General features: G+C 43.8%; 2 long non-coding RNA genes across 7 annotated transcripts in view; both read right to left on the bottom strand.

Annotated features, from left to right (window-relative positions):
- The window catches only part of LOC307181315, a 2020778-nt gene that overhangs the window by 488078 nt on the left and 1517841 nt on the right, over nt 1-14859 (bottom strand). The gene's annotated exons all lie outside the window — the stretch shown is intronic.
- LOC307181318 lies at nt 1344-7744 on the bottom strand. Its single transcript, XR_013826440.1, has 4 exons — nt 7659-7744; nt 4503-4588; nt 2926-3011; nt 1344-1432 (listed from the first exon to the last, which is right to left on the bottom strand). It is a non-coding gene; the product is annotated as an uncharacterized lncRNA (long non-coding RNA).

Raw genomic sequence — 14859 nt, 5'->3', positions numbered from 1 at the left:
TGAGTTGGGGTGCTGCATAAAACCAGATTGAAATGAGCACAGATAAAGTTCCTTAAGCCAAATATGGAATAGACAAGAGCTACTCCTTGCTCAACGAAATGGACTCAACACCGCATATTAAACGCCTAAGAATGTACCTGACTAGTAAGTATCTTAAAACCTATGGATTGCTATGTCTCCGAAAGAGAATCAAACATGTGTACAGGGGCATAAACGCAGCAGTGATAGGATTGAAAGGTTCGGTGAGCAAATGAAGACCCTTTGAAGTCATATTGCATGGTACCCATTCCACGGGTTTCAACTACCCAGGTTTAAGGTATTCTTCCTTCAGCTAAAACATGCATGTGGAACCTAGAGTATGATCAACCATGTGATCGGGAGACGTGTTCAAATATGTCTCAGTTTTCCTCCCCTGGTACTCGGGTGCAACATTCCAGACACTTTACTAACAATCTCCCCACTTGGAGAGTCAGCGCCTTTAACCTCCTGTTTGGCCCAGTTTGCAATTTCTGTGGAAGATGAACAGGAATAGGGAGAACCAATGAGAGACTAGCTGGAGGTGTCTGGACGGGCAAATTTAACTCTCATTTCCCACCAGGAAGAGGAATTAACCAAAGGCTCAGTGTGCCGTGCCGGAACCAGATTAGGGCCTGAAGCCATCCTGCGGTGTTGCGGCCAGCTCACAAGAAAGCCAGTTGAAGAAAGGAGCTCGGGGACACTGTAATTCACAAACCTGCAGAGTTATAAATGACAGCTATCGTCCAAAAATATACTGAAGTAAGGCTGCCAAGAGGACTTGAAAGCAGGGCAGAATTGCAGGAAACCGATTTCAGGAGGTAGACTGGAATTGCATTGAAAGCATAGGAAAAGAGGCAGAACGTCCACAATGATGCACTTGGCCAAAAAGGGCGTATGCGTTTTTTCCTGAATATATTCAGGAAAAAACGCATACGCCCTTTTTGGCCAACCAAGCAAGCTTGCAAAGGAAATCTGCACTACAATGAAGTCTCACTTCCCCCGGTCAAAAGGGCCATCTGAAAAAAGTGTAAAATCCAGAAAGGAAGGACAGGCCATGGAGAACTGGGAGCCTTGTTATGCTGATGGGCGGGATGTAAATTGCCAACAGACACTCGGGAGAAGTGTATGGTGTTTCCTGAAACATCTAAAAAACAAAGCAACAGAGACTAGGGCACTTCCACTTATGGTCCTATAGCTTAGGGAAATTAAAATCAAAAAGACACAGCCACCCCAAAGTTTGGGACGCCTCTGTTTACAAGAACCTCGTTTACAGTACAAGTTCAACATCGCAGAAAGTGAGAAATGGATAAAGAACTTGTGGTACTTACGTACAATGCAGTATCACTCAGCAATGAAATCTATGTCATCAGGCCTGTAGCAGCATAATGAGTGGATTCAGATAGGATGATTCTAACTGAAATAAATCACACAGAAAAAGAAACATCATAAGATATCACTAATACACGGAATGTAAACTTGGCTACACAGGAACTGAATTCCAAAACAGAACAGGGTCTCAAATTTAGAAAACCAACTTATGCTTGCTTAAGGGGAAAGGTGAGTTGGGGTGCTGCATAAAACCAGAGATTGAAATGAGCACAGATAAAGTTCCTTAAGCCAAATATGGAATAGACAAGAGCTATTCCTTGCTCAACGAAATGGACTCAACACCCCATATTAAACGCCTAAGAATGTACCTGACTTGTAAGTATCTTAAAACCTATGGATTGCTATGTCTCCAAAAGAGAATCAAGCGTGTGTACAGGGACATAAACGCAGCAGTGATAGGATTGGAGAGGTTCGGTGAGCAAATGAAGACCTCTGAAGTCATATTGCATGGTACCCATTCCACGGGTCTCAACTCTCCAGGTTTAAGGTATTCTTCCTTCAGCTAAAACATGCATGTGGAACCCAGAGTATGATCAACCGTGTGAACGGGAGCCGTGTTTAAATATGTCTCAGTTTTCCTCCCCTGGTACTCGGGTGCAACATTCCAGACGCTTTACTAACACTCTCTCCACTTGGAGAGTCAGCGCCTTTAACCTCCTGTTTGGCCCAGTTTGCAATTTCTGCGGAAGATGAACAGGAATAGGGAGAACCAATGAGAGACTAGCTGGAGGTGTCTGGACGGGCAAATTTAACTCTCATTTCCCACCAGGAAGAGGAAATAACCAAAGGCTCAGCGTGCCGTGCCGGAACCAGATTAGGGCCTGAAGCCATCCTGCGGTGTTGCGGCCAGCTCAAAAGAAAGCGAGTTGAAGAAAAGAGCTCAGGGGCACTGTAATTCACAAACCTGCAGAGTTATAAATGACAGCTATCGTCTAAAAATATACTGAAGTAAGGCTGCCAAGAGGACTTGAAAGCGGGGCAGAATTGCAGGAAACCGATTTCAGGAGGTAGACTGGAATTGCATTGAAAGCATAGGAAAAGAGGCAGAACGTCCACAATGATGCACTTGGCCAAAAAGGGCGTATGCGTTTTTTCCTGAATATATTCAGGAAAAAACGCATACGCCCTTTTTGGCCAACCAAGCAAGCTTGCAAAGGAAATCTGCACTACAATGAAGTCTCACTTCCCCCCGGACAAAAGGGCCATCTGAAAAAAGTGTAAAATCCAGAAAGGCAGGACAGGCCATGGAGAACTGGGAGCCTTGTTATGCTGATGGGCGGGATGTAAATTGCCAACAGACACTCCGGAGAAGTGTATGGTGTTTCCTGAAACATCTAAAAAACAAAGCAACAGAGCCTAGGGCACTTCCACTTATGGTCCTATAGCTTAGGGAAATTAAAATCAAAAAGACACAGCCACCCCAAAGTTTGGGATGCCTCTGTTTACAAGAACCTCATTTACCGTACAAGTTAAATATCACAGAAAGTGAAAAATGGATAAAGAACTTGTGGTACTTACGTACAATGAAGTATCACTCAGCAATGAAATCTATGTCATCAGGCCCGTAGCAGCATAATGAGTGGATTCAGGTACGATGATTCTAACTGAAATAAGTCACACAGAAAAAGAAACATCATAAGATATCACTAATACACGGAATGTAAACTTGGCTACACAGGAACTGAATTCCAAAACAGAACAGGGTCTCAAATTTAGAAAACCAACTTATGCTTGCTTAAGGGGAAAGGTGAGTTGGGGTGCTGCATAAAACCAGAGATTGAAATGAGCACAGATAAAGTTCCTTAAGCCAAATATGGAATAGACAAGAGCTATTCCTTGCTCAACGAAATGGACTCAACACCCCATATTAAACGCCTAAGAATGTACCTGACTAGTAAGTATCTTAAAACCTATGGATTGCTATGTCTCCAAAAGAGAATCAAGCGTGTGTACAGGGACATAAACGCAGCAGTGATAGGATTGGAGAGGTTCGGTGAGCAAATGAAGACCTTTGAAGTCATATTGCATGGTACCCATTCCACGGGTCTCAACTCTCCAGGTTTAAGGTATTCTTCCTTCAGCTAAAACATGCATGTGGAACCCAGAGTACGATGAACCATGGGAACGGGAGACGTGTTCAAATATGTTTCAGTTTTCCTCCCCTGGTACTCGGGTGCAACATTCCAGACGCTTTACTAACACTCTCCCCCTTGGAGAGGCAGCGCCTTTAACCTCCTGTTTGGCCCAGTTTGCAATTTCTGTGGAAGATGAACAGGAATAGGGAGACCAATGAGAGACTAGCTGGAGGTGTCTGGACGGGCAAATTTAACTCTCATTTCCCACCAGGAAGAGGAAATAACCAAAGACTCAGCATGCCATGCCAGAACCAGATTAGGGCCTGAAGCCATCCTGCGGTGTTGCGGCCAGCTCACAAGAAAGCGAGTTGAAGAAAGGAGCTCAGGAGCACTGTAATTCACAAACCTGCAGAGTTATAAATGACAGCTATCGTCCAAAAATATACTGAAGTAAGGCTGTCAAGAGGACTTGAAAGCGGGGCAGAATTGCAGGAAACCGATTTCAGGAGGTAGACTGGAATTGCATTGAAAGCATAGGAAAAGAGGCAGAACGTCCACAATGATGCACTTGGCCAAAAAGGGCATATGCGTTTTTTCCTGAATATATTCAGGAAAAAACGCATACGCCCTTTTTGGCCAACCAAGCAAGCTTGCAAAGGATACCTGCACTACAATGAAGTCTCACTTCCACACGGTCAAAAGGGCCATCTGAAAAAAGTGTAAAATCCAGAAAGGCAGGACAGGCCATGGAGAACTGGGAGCCTTGTTATGCTGATGGGCGGGATGTAAATTGCCAACAGACACTCGGGAGAAGTGTATGGTGTTTCCTGAAACATCTAAAAAACAAAGCAACAGAGCCTAGGGCACTTCCACTTATGGTCCTATAGCTTAGGGAAATTAAAATCAAAAAGACACAGCCACCCCAAAGTTTGGGACAGCTCTGTTTACAAGAACATCGTTTACCGTACAAGTTCAATATCACAGAAAGTGAAAAACGGATAAAGAACTTGTGGTACTTACGTACAATGCAGTATCACTCAGCAATGAAATCTATGTCATCAGGCTCGTAGCAGCATAATGAGTGGATTCAGGTACGATGATTCTAACTGAAATAAGTCACACAGAAAAAGAAACATCATAAGATATCACTAATACACGGAATGTAAACTTGGCTACACAGTAACTGAATTCCAAAACAGAACAGGGTCTCAAATTTATAAAACCAACTTATGCTTGCTTAAGGGGAAAGGTGAGTTGGGGTGCTGCATAAAACCAGAGATTGAAATGAGCACAGATAAAGTTCCTTAAGCCAAATATGGAATAGACAAGAGCTACTCCTTGCTCAACGAAATGGACTCAACACCGCATATTAAACGCCTAAGAATGTACCTGACTAGTAAGTATCTTAAAACCTATGGATTGCTATGTCTCCAAAAGAGAATCAAGCGTGTGTACAGGGACATAAACGCAGCAGTGATAGGATTGGAGAGGTTCGGTGAGCAAATGAAGACCTCTGAAGTCATATTGCATGGTACCCATTCCACGGGTCTCAACTCTCCAGGTTTAAGGTATTCTTCCTTCAGCTAAAACATGCATGTGGAACCCAGAGTATGATCAACCGTGTGAACGGGAGACGTGTTCAAATATGTCTCAGTTTTTCTCCCCTGGTACTCGGGTGCAACATTCCAGACGCTTTACTAACTCTCTCCAACTTGGAGAGTCAACGCCTTTAACCTCCTGTTTGGCCCAGTTCGCAATTTCTGCGGAAGATGAACAGGAATAGGGAGAACCAATGAGAGACTAGCTGGAGGTGTCTGGACGGGCAAATTTAACTCTCATTTCCCACCAGGAAGAGGAAATAACCAAAGGCTCAGCATGCCGTGCCGGAACCAGATTAGGGCCTGAAGCCATCCTGCGGTGTTGCGGCCAGCTCAAAAGAAAGCGAGTTGAAGAAAGGAGCTCAGGGGCACTGTAATTCACAAACCTGCAGAGTTATAAATGACAGCTATCGTCCAAAAATATACTGAAGTAAGGCTGCCAAGAGGACTTGAAAGTGGGGCAGAATTGCAGGAAACCGATTTCAGGAGGTAGACTGGAATTGCATTGAAAGCATAGGAAAAGAGGCAGAACATCCACAATGATGCACTTGGCCAAAAAGGGCGTATGCGTTTTTTCCTGAATATATTCAGGAAAAAACGCATACGCCCTTTTTGGCCAACCAAGGAAGCTTGCAAAGGAAATCTGCAGTACAATGAAGTCTCAATTACCCCGGTCAAAAGGGCCATCTGAAAAAAGTGTAAAATCCAGAAAGGCAGGACAGGCCATGGAGAACTGGGAGCCTTGTTATGCTGATGGGCGGGATGTAAATTGCCAACAGACACTCGGGAGAAGTGTATGGTGTTTCCTGAAACATCTAAAAAACAAAGCAACAGAGCCTAGGGCACTTCCACTTATGGTCCTATAGCTTAGGGAAATTAAAATCAAAAAGACACAGCCACCCCAAAGTTTGGAATGGCTCTGTTTACAAGAACCTCGTTTACAGTAGAAGTTCAACATCCCAGAAAGTGAAAAATGGATAAAGATGTTGTGGTATTTACTTACAAAGCAATATCACTCAGCAATGAAATCTATGTCATCAGGCCCTTAGCAGCACAATGAGTGGATTCAGGTATGATGATTCTAACTGAAATAAGTCACACAGAAAAAGAAACATCATAAGATATCACTAATACACGGAATGTAAACTTGGCTACACAGGAACTGAATTCCAAAACAGAACAGGGTCTCAAATTTAGAAAACCAACTTATGCTTGCTTAAGGGTAAAGGTGAGTTGGGGTGCTGCATAAAACCAGAGATTGAAATGAGCACAGATAAAGTTCCTTAAGCCAAATATGGAATAGACAAGAGCTACTCCTTGCTCAACGAAATGGACTCAACACCGCATATTAAACGCCTAAGAATGTACCTGACTAGTAAGTATCTTAAAACCTATGGATTGCTATGTCTCCAAAAGAGAATCAAGCGTGTGTACAGGGACATAAACGCAGCAGTGATAGGATTGGAGAGGTTCGGTGAGCAAATGAAGACCTCTGAAGTCATATTGCATGGTACCCATTCCACGGGTCTCAACTCTCCAGGTTTAAGGTATTCTTCCTTCAGCTAAAACATGCATGTGGAACCCAGAGTATGATCAACCGTGTGAACGGGAGCCGTGTTTAAATATGTCTCAGTTTTCCTCCCCTGGTACTCGGGTGCAACATTCCAGACGCTTTACTAACACTCTCCCCACTTGGAGAGTCAGAGCCTTTAACCTCCTGTTTGGCCCAGTTTGCAATTTCTGCGGAAGATGAACAGGAATAGGGAGAACCAATGAGAGACTAGCTGGAGGTGTCTGGACGGGCAAATTTAACTCTCATTTCCCACCAGGAAGAGGAAATAACCAAAGGCTCAGCGTGCCGTGCCGGAACCAGATTAGGGCCTGAAGCCATCCTGCGGTGTTGCGGCCAGCTCAAAAGAAAGCGAGTTGAAGAAAAGAGCTCAGGGGCACTGTAATTCACAAACCTGCAGAGTTATAAATGACAGCTATCGTCCAAAAATATACTGAAGTAAGGCTGCCAAGAGGACTTGAAAGCCGGGCAGAATTGCAGGAAACCGATTTCAGGAGGTAGACTGGAATTGCATTGAAAGCATAGGAAAAGAGGCAGAACGTCCACAATGATGCACTTGGCCAAAAAGGGCGTATGTGTTTTTTCCTGAATATATTCAGGAAAAAACGCATACGCCCTTTTTGGCCAACCAAGCAAGCTTGCAAAGGAAATCTGCACTACAATGAAGTCTCACTTCCCCCCGATCAAAAGGGCCATCTGAAAAAAGTGTAAAATCCAGAAAGGCAGGACAGGCCATGGAGAACTGGGAGCCTTGTTATGCTGATGGGCGGGATGTAAATTGCCAACAGACACTCGGGAGAAGTGTATGGTGTTTCCTGAAACATCTAAAAAACAAAGCAACAGAGCCTAGGGCACTTCCACTTATGGTCCTATAGCTTAGGGAAATTAAAATCAAAAAGACACAGCCACCCCAAAGTTTGGGAGGCCTCTGTTTACAAGAACATCGTTTACCGTACAAGTTCAATATCACAGAAAGTGAAAAATGGATAAAGAACTTGTGGTACTTACGTACAATGAAGTATCACTCAGCAATGAAATCTATGTCATCAGGCCCGTAGCAGCATAATGAGTGGATTCAGGTACGATGATTCTAACTGAAATAAGTCACACAGAAAAAGAAACATCATAAGATATCACTAATACACGGAATGTAAACTTGGCTACACAGGAACTGAATTCCAAAACAGAACAGGGTCTCAAATTTAGAAAACCAACTTATGCTTGCTTAAGGGGAAAGGTGAGTTGGGGTGCTGCATAAAACCAGAGATTGAAATGAGCACAGATAAAGTTCCTTAAGCCAAATATGGAATAGACAAGAGCTATTCCTTGCTCAACGAAATGGACTCAACACCCCATATTAAACGCCTAAGAATGTACCTGACTAGTAAGTACCTTAAAACCTATGGATTGCTATGTCTCCAAAAGAGAATCAAGCGTGTGTACAGGGACATAAACGCAGCAGTGATAGGATTGGAGAGGTTCGGTGAGCAAATGAAGACCCTTTGAAGTCATATTGCATGGTACCCATTCCACGGGTCTCAACTCTCCAGGTTTAAGGTATTCTTCCTTCAGCTAAAACATGCATGTGGAACCCAGAGTATGATCAACCGTGTGAACGGGAGACGTGTTTAAATATGTCTCAGTTTTCCTCCCCTGGTACTCGGGTGCAACATTCCAGACGCTTTACTAACACTCTCCCCACTTGGAGAGTCAGTCCCTTTAACCTCCTGTTTGGCCCAGTTTGCAATTTCTGCGGAAGATGAACAGGAATAGCGAGAACCAATGAGAGACTAGCTGGAGGTGTCTGGACGGGCAAATTTAACTCTCATTTCCCACCAGGAAGAGGAATTAACCAAAGGCTCAGCGTGCCGTGCTGGAACCAGATTAGGGCCTGAAGCCATCCTGCGGTGTTGCGGCCAGCTCAAAAGAAAGCGAGTTGAAGATAGGAGCTCAGGGACACTGTTTTTCACAAACATGCAGAGTTATAAATGACAGCTATCATCCAAAAATATACTGAAGTAAGGCTGTCAAGAGGACTTGAAAGCGGGGCAGAATTGCAGGAAACCGATTTCAGGAGGTAGACTGGAATTGCATTGAAAGCATAGGAAAAGAGGCAGAACGTCCACAATGATGCACTTGGCCAAAAAGGGCGTATGCGTTTTTTCCTAAATATATTCAGGAAAAAACGCATATGCCCTTTTTGGCCAACCAAGCAAGCTTGCAAAGGAAATCTGCACTACAATGAAGTCTCACTTCCCCCCGGTCAAAAGGGCCATCTGAAAAAAGTGTAAAATCCAGAAAGGCAGGACAGGCCATGGAGAACTGGGAGCCTTGTTATGCTGATGGGCGGGATGTAAATTGCCAACAGACACTCCGCAGAAGTGTATGGTGTTTCCTGAAACATCTAAAAAACAAAGCAACAGAGCCTAGGGCACTTCCACTTATGGTCCTATAGCTTAGGGAAATTAAAATCAAAAAGACACAGCCACCCCAAAGTTTGGGACGCCTCTGTTTACAAGAACCTCGTTTACAGTACAAGTTCAACATCGCAGAAAGTGAAAAATGGATAAAGAAGTTGTGGTATTTACTTACAAAGTAATATCACTCAGCAATGAAATCTATGTCATCAGGCCCGTAGCAGCATAATGAGTGGATTCAGGTACGATGATTCTAACTGAAAAAAGTCACACAGAAAAAGAAACATCATAAGATATCAGTAATACACGCAATAAACTTGGCTACACAGGAAATGAATTACAGAACAGAACAGGGTCTCAAATTTAGAAAACCAACTTATGCTTAATTAAGGGTAAAGGTGAGTTGGGGTGCTGCATAAAACCAGAGATCGAAATGAGCACAGATAAAGTTCCTTAAGCCAAATATGGAATAGACAACAGCTACTCCTTGCTCAACGAAATGGACTCAACACCGCATATTAAACGCCTAAGAATGTACCTGACTAGTAAGTATCTTAAAACCTATGGATTGCTATGTCTCCGAAAGAGAATCAAGCATGTGTACAGGGGCATAAACGCAGCAGTGATAGGATTGGAGAGGTTCGTGAGCAAATGAAGACCCTTTGAAGTCATATTGCATGGTACCCATTCCACGGGTTTCTACTACCCAGGTTTAAGGTATTCTTCCTTCAGCTAAAACATGCATGTGGAACCTAGAGTATGATCAACCATGTGATCGGGAGACATGTTCAAACATGTCTCAGTTTTCGTACCCTGGTACTCGGGTGCAACATTCCAGACGCTTTACTAACACTCTCCCGACTTGGAGAGTCAGTCCCTTTAACCTCCTGTTTGGCCCAGTTTGCAATTTCTGCGGAAGATGAACAGGAATAGCGAGAACCAATGAGAGACTAGCTGGAGGTGTCTGGACGGGCAAATTTAACTCTCATTTCCCACCAGGAAGAGGAATTAACCAAAGGCTCAGCGTGCCGTGCCAGAACCAGATTAGGGCCTGAAGCCATCCTGCGGTGTTGCGGCCAGGTCACAAGAAAGCGAGTTGAAGAAAGGAGCTCAGGGGCACTGTAATTCACAAACCTGCAGAGTTATAAATGACAGCTATCATCCAAAAATATACTGAAGTAAGGCTGCCAAGAGGACTTGAAAGCGGGGCAGAATTGCAGGAAACCGATTTCAGGAGGTAGACTGGAATTGCATTGAAAGCATAGGAAAAGAGGCAGAACGTCCACAATGATGCACTTGGCCAAAAAGGGCGTATGCGTTTTTTCCTGAATATATTCAGGAAAAAACGCATACGCCCTTTTTGGCCAACCAAGCAAGCTTGCAAAGGAAATCTGCACTACAATGAAGTCTCACATCCCCCCGGTCAAAAGGGCCATCTGAAAAAAGTGTAAAATCCAGAAAGGCAGGACAGGCCATGGAGAACTGGGAGCCTTGTTATGCTGATGGGCGGGATGTAAATTGCCAACAGACACTCGGGAGAAGTGTATGGTGTTTCCTGAAACATCTAAAAAACAAAGCAACAGAGCCTAGGGCACTTCCACTTATGGTCCTATAGCTTAGGGAAATTAAATTCAAAAAGACACAGCCACCCCAAAGTTTGGGACGGCTCTGTTTACAAGAACCTCGTTTACAGTACAAGTTCAAAATCGTAGAAAGTGAAAAATGGATAAAGAACTTGTGGTACTTACGTACAAAGCAATATCACTCAGCAATGAAATCTATGTCATCAGGCCCTTAGCAGCACAATGAGTGGATTCAGGTACGATGATTCTAACTGAAATAAGTCACACAGAAAAAGAAACATCATAAGATATCACTAATACACGGAATGTAAACTTGGCTACACAGGAACTGAATTCCAAAACAGAACAGGATCTCAAATTTAGAAAACCAACTTATGCTTGTTTAAGGGGAAAGGTGAGTTGGGGTGCTGCATAAAACCAGAGATTGAAATGAGCACAGATAAAGTTCCTTAAGCCAAATATGGAATAGACAAGTGCTACTCCTTGCTCAACGTAATGGACTCAACACCCCATATTAAACGCCTAAGAATGTACCTGACTAGTATGTGTCTTAAAACCTATGGATTGCTATGCCTCCAAAAGAGAATCAAGCGTGTGTACAGGGGCATAAACGCAGCAGTGATAGGATTGGAGAGGTTCGGTGAGCAAATGAAGACCCTTTGAAGTCATATTGCATGGTACCCATTCCACGGGTCTCAACTCTCCAGGTTTAAGGTATTCTTCCTTCAGCTAAAACATGCATGTGGAACCCAGAATATGATCAACCGTGTGATCGGGAGACGTGTTCAAATATGTCTCAGTTTTCGTACCCTGGTACTCGGGTGCAACATTCCAGACGCTTTACTAACACTCTCCCCACTTGGAGAGTCAGCGCCTTTAACCTCCTGTTTGGCCCAGTTTGCAATTTCTGCGGAAGATGAACAGGAATAGCGAGAACCAATGAGAGACTAGCTGGAGGTGTCTGGACGGGCAAATTTAACTCTCATTTCCCACCAGGAAGAGGAATTAACCAAAGGCTCAGCGTGCCGTGCCGGAACCAGATTAGGGCCTGAAGCCATCCTGCGGTGTTGCGGCCAGCTCAAAAGAAAGCGAGTTGAAGAAAGGAGCTCAGGGGCACTGTAATTCACAAACCTGCAGAGTTATAAATGACAGCTATCGTCCAAAAATATACTGAAGTAAGGCTGCCAAGAGGACTTGAAAGCGGGGCAGAATTGCAGGAAACCGATTTCAGGAGGTAGACTGCAATTGCATTGAAAGCATAGGAAAAGAGGCAGAACATCCACAATGATGCACTTGGCCAAAAAGGGCGTATGCGTTTTTTCCTGAATATATTCAGGAAAAAACGCATACGCCCTTTTTGGCCAACCAAGCAAGCTTGCGAAGGAAATCTGCACTACAATGAAGTCTCACTTCCCCCCGGTCAAAAGGGCCATCTGAAAAAAGTGTAAAATCCAGAAAGGCAGGACAGGCCATGGAGAACTGGGAGCCTTGTTATGCTGATGGGCGGGATGTAAATTGCCAACAGACACTCGGGAGAAGTGTATGGTGTTTCCTGAAACATCTAAAAAACAAAGCAACAGAGCCTAGGGCACTTCCACTTACGGTCATATAGCTTAGGGAAATTAAATTCAAAAAGACACAGCCATCCCAAAGTTTGGGACGGCTCTGTTTACAAGAACCTCGTTTACAGTACAAGTTCAACATCGCAGAAAGTGAAAAATGGATAAAGAAGTTGTGGTATTTACTTACAAAGCAATATCGCTCAGCAATGAAATCTATGTCATCAGGCCCTTAGCAGCACAATGAGTGGATTCAGGTACGATGATTCTAACTGAAATAAGTAACACAGAAAAAGAAACATCATAAGATATCACTAATACACGGAATGTAAACTTGGCTACACAGGAACTGAATTACAAAACATAACAGGGTCTCAAATTTAGAAAACCAACTTATGCTTGCTTAAGGGGAAAGGTGAGTTGGGGTGCTGCATAAAACCAGAGATTGAAATGAGCACAGATAAAGTTCCTTAAGCCAAATATGGAATAGACAAGAGCTACTCCTTGCTCGACGAAATGGACTCAACACCGCATATTAAACGCCTAAGAATGTACCTGACTAGTAAGTATCTTAAAACCTGTGGATTGCTATGTCCCTGAAAGAGAACCAAGCATGTGTACAGGGGCATAAACGCAGCAGTGATAGGATTGGAGAGGTTCGGTGAGCAAATGAAGACCCTTTGAAGTCATATTGCATGGTACCCATTCCACGGGTTTCAACTACCCAGGTTTAAGGTATTCTTCCTTCAGCTAAAACATGCATGTGGAACGTAGAGTATGATCAACCATGTGATCGGGAGACGTGTTCAAATATGTCTCAGTTTTCGTACCCTGGTACTCGGGTGCAGCATTCCAGACGCTTTACTAACACTCTCACCACTTGGAGAGTCAGTCCCTTTAACCTCCTGTTTGGCCCAGTTTGCAATTTCTGCGGAAGATGAACAGGAATAGCGAGAACCAATGAGAGGCTAGCTGGAGGTGTCTGGACGGGCAAATTTAACTCTCTTTTCCCACCAGGAAGAGGAATTAACCAAAGGCTCAGCGTGCCATGCCGGAACCATATTAGAGCCTGCAGCCATCCTTTCGGTGTTGCGGCCAGCTCAAAAGAAAGCGAGTTGAAGAAAGGAGCTCAGGGGCACTGTAATTCACAAACCTGCAGAGTTATAAATGACAGCTATCGTCCAAAAATATACTGAAGTAAGGCTGCCAAGAGGACTTGAAAGCGGGGCAGAATTGCAGGAAACCGATTTCAGGAGGTAGACTGGAATTGCATTGAAAGCATAGGAAAAGAGGCAGAACGTCCACAATGATGCACTTGGCCAAAAAGGGCGTATGCGTTTTTTCCTGAATATATTCAGGAAAAAACGCATACGCCCTTTTTGGCCAACCAAGCAAGCTTGCAAAGGAAATCTGCACTACAATGAAGTCTCACTTCCCCCCGGTCAAAAGGGCCATCTGAAAAAAGTGTAAAATCCAGAAAGGCAACAGGCCATTGAGAACTGGGAGCCTTGTTATGCTGATGGGCGGGATGTAAATTGCAAACAGACACTTGGGAGAAGTGTATGGTGTTTCCTGAAACATCTAAAAAACAAAGCAACAGAGCCTAGGGCACTTCCATTTATGGTCCTATAGCTTAGGGAAATTAAAATCAAAAAGACACAGCCACCCCAAAGTTTGGAACGGCTCTGTTTACAAGAACCTCGTTTACAGTACAAGTTCAACATCGCAGAAAGTGAAAAATGGATAAAGAAGTTGTAGTATTCACTTACAAAGCAATATCACTCAGCAATGAAATCTGTGTCATCAGGCCCTTAGCATCACAATGAGTGGATTCAGGTATGATGATTCTAACTGAAATAAGTCACACAGAAAAAGAAACATCATAAGATATCACTAATACACGGAATGTAAACTTGGCTACACAGGAACTGAATTCCAAAACAGAACAGGGTCTCAAATTTAGAAAACCAACTTATGCTTGCTTAAGGGGAAAGGTGAGTTGTGTTGCTGCATAAAACCAGAGATTGAAATGAGCACAGATAAAGTTCCTTAAGCCAAATATGGAATAGACAAGAGCTACTCCTTGCTCAACGAAATGGACTCAACACCGCATATTAAACGCCTAAGAATGTACCTGACTTGTAAGTATCTTAAAACCTATGGATTGCTATGTCTCCGAAAGAGAATCAAGCATGTGTACAGGGGCATAAACGCAGCAGTGATAGGATTGGAGAGGTTCGGTGAGCAAATGAAGACCCTTTGAAGTCATATTGCATGGTACCCATTCCACGGGTTTCAACTACCCAGGTTTTAGGTATTCTTCCTTCAGCTAAAACATGCATGTGGAACCCAAGTATGATCAACCATGTGAACGGGAGACGTGTTCAAATATGTCTCAGTTTTCCTCCCCTGGTACTCGGGTGCAACATTCCAGACGCTTTACTAACACTCTCCCCACTTGGAGAGTCAGCGCCTTTAACCTCCTGTTTGGCCCAGTTTGCAATTTCTGCGGAAGATGAACAGGAATAGCGAGAACCAATGAGAGGCTAGCTGGAGGTGTCTGGACGGGCAAATTTAACTGTCATTTCCCACCAGGAAGAGGAAATAACCAAAGGCTCAGCGTGCCGTACCGGAACGAGATTAGGGCCTG

Source organism: Stenella coeruleoalba (genome assembly GCF_951394435.1).
Source record: "Stenella coeruleoalba genome assembly, contig: scaffold_49, whole genome shotgun sequence".
In the NCBI taxonomy this organism is placed as follows: Eukaryota; Metazoa; Chordata; class Mammalia; order Artiodactyla; family Delphinidae; genus Stenella; species Stenella coeruleoalba.
The sequence above is the reverse complement of the archived record's forward strand: the minus strand, read 5'-3'. Positions and strand labels throughout refer to the sequence as shown.